The sequence below is a fragment of the Schistocerca serialis genome, chromosome 3, assembly GCF_023864345.2.
Source record: "Schistocerca serialis cubense isolate TAMUIC-IGC-003099 chromosome 3, iqSchSeri2.2, whole genome shotgun sequence".
In the NCBI taxonomy this organism is placed as follows: Eukaryota; Metazoa; Arthropoda; class Insecta; order Orthoptera; family Acrididae; genus Schistocerca; species Schistocerca serialis.
Window position 1 is genome coordinate 680,195,426 of NC_064640.1, and position 9,618 is coordinate 680,205,043.

The window sequence follows — 9,618 nt, forward strand, 5'->3', positions numbered from 1 at the left end:
CACGAGCGACTGTCGGGATGTGGGAAGGAGCTTAACACAAGCCACAGTTCTATCTCCTGCTTCCTCAGAGTCCGCGTCCTGACCTGTCTAGATGGTCGACCCTCCCCCCCTCCCCCCTCCTAACATCCTTACCAGTGAAGCCAGTACACGATGATGGTGAAGAGATCCTCTCCTGGGAATACAGAATCTGTAGTAGAAATAAGTTGATAGAGGAGCAGGGGCGTCAGATCTGTGCCTTTCAGGTGCGGCGCTCAACTCATCCATATCTTTCAAGATCACAAAGTTTCATATAACCAATCTGAGCGTGTAGGATATCTAAGGCTGGACGAGCTGTTTTGCTAAATCATAAACAAACAGGTCTTTTATATTCCCATACAAGGGATTTAATGAAATATAATTTAAAAAGTGCATCCGTATTAAATTGCTTCATTAAATAAAAAATACTTCGATGTCAATACATAGCGACACAGCTCACTAGTTTTGTCATCCAAGAGCTGACCAATTAGCAATGAAGAATGAAGCAATTTTTGAACAAACTGACGGTGTGGCTATGGGGAGTCCTCTTTCCCCTATTGTCGCCAATCTCTTTATGGAAGATTTTGAGCACATGGCACTTAGGACATGTTCTCTTAAACCAACATGTTTTTTGAGATACGTGGATGATATTTTCATCGTTTGACCACATGGAATGGAATCTCTTCATCGATTTTTAGATCATTTTAACTGCCTTCATCCACGAATCAAATTTACTATGGAAATTGAGAAAGATGGCAAATTACCTTGTTTGGATGTCTTAGTACATAAGAAAGAAAATGGGACTTTGCGACACAGTGTATACCGAAAATCTACGCATACGGACCGCTACCTCCACGCCACAAGATGTCATCCACAACATCAATGCTTGGGAGTTTTACGCACACTGGTCAAGAGGGCTTATGCTGTTTCGGATTCCAATAGCTTGAAACAGGAGTTGGATCACCTTAAGGTTGTTTTCAGGTAGAATGGGTATTCTGATCACCAAATTACTCGTGCTTTTCAATTTGGACCCCCACGAGGACCAACGGTGGACACTTCCAAATCAGTTGCTTTTTTACCCTTCGTGGGAAGTATTTCTTCGAAAATTTCAAGAATCCTCAGGAAATATGATATTAAAAGCGTCCTTATGCCTTTGGCCAAAACTAGATCCCTTCTTGGATCGATTAAAGATGATTTGTGTCTGAGGAAGCCTGGGGTATACAAGATTCCCTGTCACTGCGGAAAGACCTACATTGGACAGACTATTCGTACAGTTCAAGACCGATGTGTGGAACATCAACGGCATACACGTCTGCTTCAGCCGGAAGAATCAGCCGTTGCTGAACACTGTCTTAATGAAGGGCATAATATGTCGTATAATGAGACGCAAATTATTGCCTCGGCTTCCAGTTACTGGGATTGTGTATTGAAAGAATCAATTGAAATACGTCTGTCTGATGATATTATTAATAGAGATAAAGGTTTTCCTTTAAGTAAGACGTGGAATCCTATTTTATCACAGATAAAACAACAACGGTCTGGTTTCCGACCGGCTGCATTTTAATTTTGTGATTCCTCGCTTTTGACAGTTTTCACCGCTGGCGCTGCTGCAATTCTTCGCCTCACAGAGGCGTTGCTCGCACGCACGCACGCACGCACGCACGCTCGCTCGCTCGCACGCGCAACGGCCAGTACCCGCGGTATAAAGGAGCCGCCGAATCTGAGGTCTCTTATCTATCCTCACCCGCCGCATCCACCAGCACCTCCGCCAGCACCGCCTCCTTCCCGTTACCCAGTGTGGCTTTCGGCCGTCCTTCTCTTCCGACGATCTTCTCCTTCACCTCACTCATCTCCTTTCCGACCAGCTTAATTCCCGTCGCTCCGCAATCTTCCTCTCCCTGGACCTCGAACGAGCTTATGACCGTGTATGGCATTCCGGTCTCCTCTTCAAGCTCCAAACCTTCGCCCTTCCCATTAACTACGTCCGTCTGATCGGCTCCTTTCTCTCCCACCGTCCTTCCTACGTCACCATCCATAACACAGACTCCTACACCTTTTTCCCCTCCGCCGGTGTGCCCCAAGGCTCCGTCCTCTCCCCCCTTCTGTACCTTTTGTATACGGCGGACATGCCGCCGCCGTCACCCCCCGTCCACCTTCTCCAGTTTGCCGATGACACCGCCTTCCTTGCCCTTGCCCCCACCCTACAGCTCGCCCAACACCTTCTCCAATCCCATCTTGACCAGTTCACCGCTTGGTGCAACCAGTGGTTGCTCAATGTCAATCCCTCCAAAACCCAGGCGATCATTATAAGCAAAACCACCCCTTCCTTCCGCCTCCTTGATTTCTATCTCACCATCTATGGCCGTCCTATCGCCCTCACTCCCACCCTTAAGTACCTTGGCGTCACCCTCGACCGTCGCCTCTCCTGGACTCCCCATCTCCGGACAATCCCAGCCAAGGCACGCTCCCGACTCTGTCTCCTCAAGCTCCTTTCCGGCCGTACGTGGGGTCTGGACCCCTCCACCATCCTCCACACCTATAAATCCCTCATCCGCCCTATCCTTTGTTACGTCCATCTGGCCTGGATCTCCGCTCCCCCTACCTTTTATAAATCCCTTCAAATCCTTGAACGCCATGCTCTCCGCCTCGCCTATCGCATCCGTCTCCCCTCCCCCACGCGGATCCTGTATGATCTCATCCCCTTCCCCCACCTCCTCCTTTTCCTTGAAAGGATACGGATCCTGTACACCTCCCGCAAACTCGATCCTCCTCATCCGCTTGTCTCACCCATCCTCTCCCACCCCCGCCCGCTGCCGCACCTGTATTCCCACGTCCCACCCGGTCTCCATCTCTCCACCCTCCTTACCCTCTCCCAAGGTGGCTTCTGCCAGCTCCCACTCCCTGATGATGTCCTCCTCCCCTCCATCTACCCCTCCTATCAACTTTGATCCTCCCCCCCCACTTCCTATGTCCTTTCCTTTAGGCACCCTCCCTCCCTTCTCTCTCCTTTTCCCCCCATCCCCCTTCCACCATTCCTCTTCCCCTGGGCTTCCCCTCCCCCTTCCTCCCTTCCCCCTATCTCCTCTGCCAATGGCATCTCTGCTCTCCCCTCTCCCTCTTCCACCCCCCCTCCTCCTCTCTTGGCAGGTCCCCGGACTCGCACACACTACGTGGACTTTCGCGCGCCGGAGATCATCGCCATCAGTGTCTCGTGTGTGTCGTCGTGTTTAGTGTTTAGTGTTCACCGTCGCACTCCATCGTTCACCTGTGCCATCGCCATCTTCAGTGTTTGTGCGTCGTATCAACAGTTTGCAGAGTGGATTATCGTCGAGTGTGAACGGCTCCGTGTTTGTCTTTATGTGTCTACTGTTTTATTGCCCACCGTTCTGTAACTTATGTGTATTCTTACTGTTTTTTCTCATTGTGTATTCTACGGCTGAAGAGCAGCGTAGAGTGCTGCTGACAGCCTGCTTGTTGCACAGGTTTTAAACTAACAATAAAGTAAAAAAAAAAAAAAACACTGAGGTCTCTTCAGTTCCGGCGTGATTGTGCACTCAATCTCACCTGAAGATGGCGGCCAGATGGTCCGCCGAAATATCGTGTTGTCGTCAGGACGATGGAACCCGGCTGCAAACCCATGAAAATCATCAGAAAATGTCAAATTGTTTCCAATATTGCAAACTGTGATCGACTAATAGAATAAACTTGTCATGGCACCCATAACTTCTAGATGTTTTCCGTTCTGTGGCGTGCTCCTAAGTCTGAAGTTACGAATAATCTTACCTTCTTTCAGCTGCGCGGGATTAGCCGAGCGGTCTCAGGCGCTGCAGTCATGGACTGTGTGACTGGTCCCGGTGGAGGTTCGAGTCCTCCCTCGGGCATGGGTGTGTGTGTTTGTCCTTAGGATAATTTAGGTTAAGTAGTGTGTAAACTTAGGGACTGATGACCTTAGCAGTTGAGTCCCATAAGATTTCACACATATTTGAACATTCTTTCAGCGAATGCAGATCATGTACATGCTAATTTTCTCCAAATGTCTTATGTTAGGCCATAGGCACGCCGCAACAAAATGTTCTTCCCTAATTTCCTATTTCTGTGCCACGAATGATTTTGCTCGTTCTATCAGGAAATGTGTTTCCTTCAAATGGATGTGGTAGATCATGTTTCTAAATTTTACGTATTTTTCCAATACTTAAACAACCAGATGGTCAAATCTGTATTCACCTGGGATTCTGACGTATGTTCAGAGTAATGGGTCAATAGTTCATGGTAACGTATCAGCACAAAATAGAGAGTTGGCTGGTTGCTGGGTTGTAGCTCTTCATAAACTTGCCGAAATTTAGACAGAAATGCAACCTAGTCTGTAACCAACTCTCCGTTCCAGCCATCTAAGCGATGTATTTCACTCGCTGAAGTAGTTATCTACTGATTTCTTCTCTTACATTTGCAACTGATTCGATCATGCCAACAACTGTGTTACATTGCGTCTCCACTGTCATTTTCACTGTATATTCAAGTAATTTAGTCAAGCCAGTTCTTTTTAAATCTTCAGTCAAGTTTCTGCACGTCTGCAGCAGATTTAGCACCCGTGGAGCTCTCTCTCTGAAAAACTTCTCCTCGTCTAGCATGTGACGTAAAACAACTGTAAGAATATGTGCAACGCAAGATAGGCGTCTAGGACTTGACAGAGTAAGTTTCATATTTGATGCCTGGTTGGTAACAAACGCAGTATTTTGTAAGTCATCTGTAGTAATATCATATTTCTCTTATTCTACAAGAATCTGTCTTTTAATATTTAGTCCTGTTTTTGCCTCCACACAACGAAAATAGGTTGTATATAAAATTCCAGTCTTACTTTCGAAATCCTCGCTTCTGTAATGAGCAGTTGCTGTCAAATAATGGCTTTTGGTGCATTTTCTCACCAAAAACCAGCTTCAAAAGCACACGCTCCGTCAGTGAGGGTGCAAATTCAGTCTTCAGCTCAACAAATGCAGAAACATTTCTGGATATTGTTGATGGATGGGGCTGAATGTTACTACTCTACTCTTGAATGTTGGGCACCGTCGTCAAGGAGTTGCTAAGCTAGCTGGCGGAACCCGGCTCCGGACCTAGGATCTTACGATTTTGCACGAGACAAGGTGTAGCAGCCACATTACACGAGAAAACGCGAGAAGTGTTAATTTTTAGTAATCGTTTGGATGTATCAACAACTGAGAGTATTTTACAGTGTACTTATAACTTCCAAATGAGTTTTGCATAGTTTTGTAATTATGTTAGTAAACGAATTGATCTTCTAAAAACTATCAAATCATCCTAGAAGTATGAGTGGTTCATAAAATAATCTATGTAAAAATTGTGTAAGTAAGTTCCATATACTTTGTTATTCGCAAATATATTTATAGGAGTATATACCCGGTAGTGACCCATAGGTTAACTTTTCAGGCGTTTGAAGTCCTTCCTCACACTCATCTTATGACAGGATTTCGTCCCAGTTTTAGTACTAACATTTGTTGAAACTCTAAGCCTGGCAGAAATGCGTCCGTGGTGATCATGCACGTGCCTTCCGGAGCTCCAGCAGCACGTGTAGCCAGCGGGCTCGCGACGCATTCCATCCCTAGTAATGACCGACTGCGGGAAGCGCGCAGCACTCAACACGTGGACAACTTACGCAATGTTTCGCTAATGGAGACTGATAGCATAACTGAAAATATCACTCCTACTTTAATGGACCTTGGCTATTTTAATTTGACTACATCACTACGAGAAGAAGAAATTAAAATTGTGTGACAAGAATAAAAGTTCCACAAAGTTCATTTCAATTGAAAGGTTTAGTAGAAGAAAAACGAATGACAGAGACAACATAAGGACAAGAGACTGATGGACAGGTCGGTATGGCTCTTGCCGGGGTCCAAGAACAATAGGAAGAGACAATGCTCAGAAATGGAAATGATAGAGGTATACTGACAAAGTCGATGTTTTATGCCATAGTACATGGCCTCCAGTCACCGAACCCAGCCACATCAACAAAACAATAAAGCCAAAAGAACTTCTATTGGACACCAGCGTCTTCCACGTATAACATCATTTCTCCATGAAGTCATTCGCAACCGAGTTCTTAGGTGAAAAGTACTCCGTTAACTTGCCCATTCGGATAAGACGACAAGCTTCCAATTTTGTAAGCTTTCGAAAGCTGGAATAATTTATTCCAGTCCAAAAACATCTCTTCCTCCTGAGGTATTTCATCCGAATATTCTTTCCTTCGAGTATCTAAATATTCACGATTTGACCCAATAACATACTCCGTAATTTCCTTTTCTTTTATTTGTGACAGAAAGGTGTTAACAGCGTTCGTACTTTACCCCTTAGTATAGTAGCTCTCTCTAAATTACGTCCACCTCAAAGCAGGCCAACTAAAACAACACTAATTAAAAATACGCAATGAATGTCGGTTCCCTCAGTTCAGTGATACTATATACAAAACTGTAATGGTAGATGCCCTTTTCTTTATTTGATTTTTCATCTGACGTCGATAAATAGTCTGTGAATGTGCTGTTTTCTCTGTGGGCAAGGGCATATCACTTCCACCAACTTCCTAAAATGATTCAAATGGCTCTGAGCACTATGGGACTTAACATCTGTGGTCATCAGTCCCCTAGAACTTAGAACTACTTAAACCTAACTAACCTAAGGACATCACAAACATCCATGCCCGAGGCAGGATTCGAACCCGCGCCCGTAGCAGTCGCGCGGTTCCGGACTGCGCGCCTAGAACCGCTAGACCACCGCGGCCGGCCACCACCAACTTCCTAGGATGATGACTGGAGCACCCATGCTGGACCAAGGAGCAATTTCACATCCCAAGACCGAGATGTTCTCCATGTTGTTTCTGCAACCCAAGCTTGCACAGTCAGTCACTCCGCGTATTCCATGTTTATAAAAATTGTTAGTTTATTTTTCAAACAATTGATTTGGATATCCATAACAACTATGTTTACCAGATAATTGTATCTTGTGTTACATCTACATCTACATCCATACTCCGCAAGCCACCTGACGGTGTGTGGCGGAGGGTACCTTGAGTACCTCTATCGGTTCTCCCTTTTATTCCAGTCTCGCATTGTTCGGGGAAAGAAAGATTGTCGGTATGCCTCTGTGTGGGCTCTAATCTCTCTCATTGTATCCTCATGGTCTCTTCGTCAGATATACGTAGGAGGGAGCAATATACTGCTTGACTCCTCGGTGAAGGTATGTTCTCGAAACTTCTACAAAAGCCCGTTCCGAGCTACTGAGCGTCTCTCCTGCAGATTCTTCCACTGGGGTTTATCATCTCCGTAACGCTTTCGCGATTACTAAATGATACTGTAAAGAAGCGCGCTGCTCTCCGTTGGATCTTCTCTATCTCTTCTACCAACCCTGTCTGGTACAGATCCCACACCAGTGAGCAGTATTCAAGCAGTGGGCGAAGAAGTGTACAGTAACCTACTTCCTTTGTTTGCGGACTGCATTTCCTTATGATTCTTCCAATGAATCTCAGTCTGGCATCTGCTTTACCGACGATTAATTTTATATGGTCATTCCATTTCAAATCACTCCTAATTCCTACTCCCAGATAATTCACGGAATTAACTGCTTCTAGTTCGTGACCTGCTACATTGTAGCTAAATGATAAAGGATCCTTCTTTTTATGTATTCGCAGCACATTACATTTGTCTACATTGAAATTCAATTGCCATTCCCTGCACCATGCGTCAATTCGTTGCAGATCCTCCTGCATTTCAGTACAATTTTCCATTGTTACAAACTCTCGATATACTACAGCATCATCCGCAATAAGCCTCAGTGAACTTCCGATGTTATCCAGAAGGTCATTTATGTATATTGTGAGTAGCAACGGTCCTACGACACTCCCCTGCGGCCCACCTGAAGTCACTCCTACTTCGGAAGACTTCTCTCGGTTGAGAATGACATGCTGCGTTCTGTTATCTAGGAACTCTTCAATCCAATCACACAATTGGTATGATAGTCCATATGCTCTTACTTTGTTCATTAAACGACTGTGGGGAACTGTATAGAACGCCCTGCGGAAGTCAAGAGAACGCGGCATCTACCTGGGAACCCGTGTCTATGGCCCTCTGAGTCTCGTGGACGAATAGCGCGAGCTGGGTTTCACACGATCGTCTTTTTCGAAATCCATGGTGATTCCTACAGAGTTGATGTTAGATGCAAATGTTTCACCTAGAGACGGAAAATAAAACGAAATATTCGCTGGATTGCAACAACTTCCGCAAAACGGTGAATGACAACGGTCTATTGTCAGAAAACAGAAGAAAACCATCTTTGATGAGCGATAATTTATATTTATTCTTACGTTTGTTCAATTCAGTGAAACATCGAATCAGCGCACACATAAGCGATCAGCCCATCCGGAGATGGTGGGTGGCGTTGGCTCTGTAGGCTAGCGAGTCACTCGGCGAGTTCAGCCGACACTGCGACGCGTGAGGTGAGCCGTTGTTGGCTGGGCAGCCCGCCGCGCCGGCCCGGTACGGTAGAGCCGCGCAGGCCGAACGAGCGCCGGCAAACCGGACGGGCTGAGCACACGACCGCTACGTGAGTGGGTTAGCACGGGCTGGCAGCGCGCGATGCACACCATTGCCCGAGGGGGGCGAGGGTGGCTGGGGCTCTGTGGCAGCATCACACGGCCGACAAGAGTGGAGCTAATTGTGATGCCGCCTGTGCAGTCCGGACGAACCATACACGATGATGATGATGATAATGTGGTTTGGTTTGTGAGGGGCTCAACTGCGCGGTCATTAGCGCTCGCGCAAAGTCCCAATTTGTACACGGTCCAATTTTTACACTATCCAATCTAGTCACGAATGGTGGTGATGAAATGAGGAGGACAACGCAAACACCCAGTCCCCGGGTAGAGAAAAATCCCCAACCCGGCAGGGAATCGAACCCGGGATCTCGTGATCCCTACGCGACATAAAGAGAGTGGTCCCAGACTTGAACGACAGTGCTCATTTCCTGGCATCTGTTTATGTCAAATACTCATAAAAAGACTTAATCGCACACATTAAAGTTAGTGAACTGCGGAGGAAGAGCTAATCGCTGTGGTGGATTCAGCAGATGCAGCAGTGTTCCATGTCAGCGAACGTGCGACTTGCCGCTGGGTTGCAGGGAACGGTATGAAGACAAAGAGCTTGCTCGTATGTGTGGGAGGTACACAACTTGTCCATTTGCTTCTTTAATATTCTCATAAGGTATTCTGTTTCACCATTATATTACGTGTGAAATGGTGGACTTGTTACATGATGAATGATACATCTATATCTACATGGATACTCTGAAAATCACATTTAAGTGCCTGGCAGAGGGTTCATGGAACCACCTTCACATTTCTCTATTATTCCAATCTCGCATAGCGCGTGGAAAGAATGAACACCTATACAGTATCTTTCCGTACGAGCTCTGATTTCCCTTATTTTATCGTGGTAATCGTACCTCCCTATGTAGGTCCGTGTCAACAAAATATTTTCGCATTTGGAGGAGATAGTTGGTGATTGGAATTTCGTGAGAAGATTCCGTCGCATCGAAAAACGC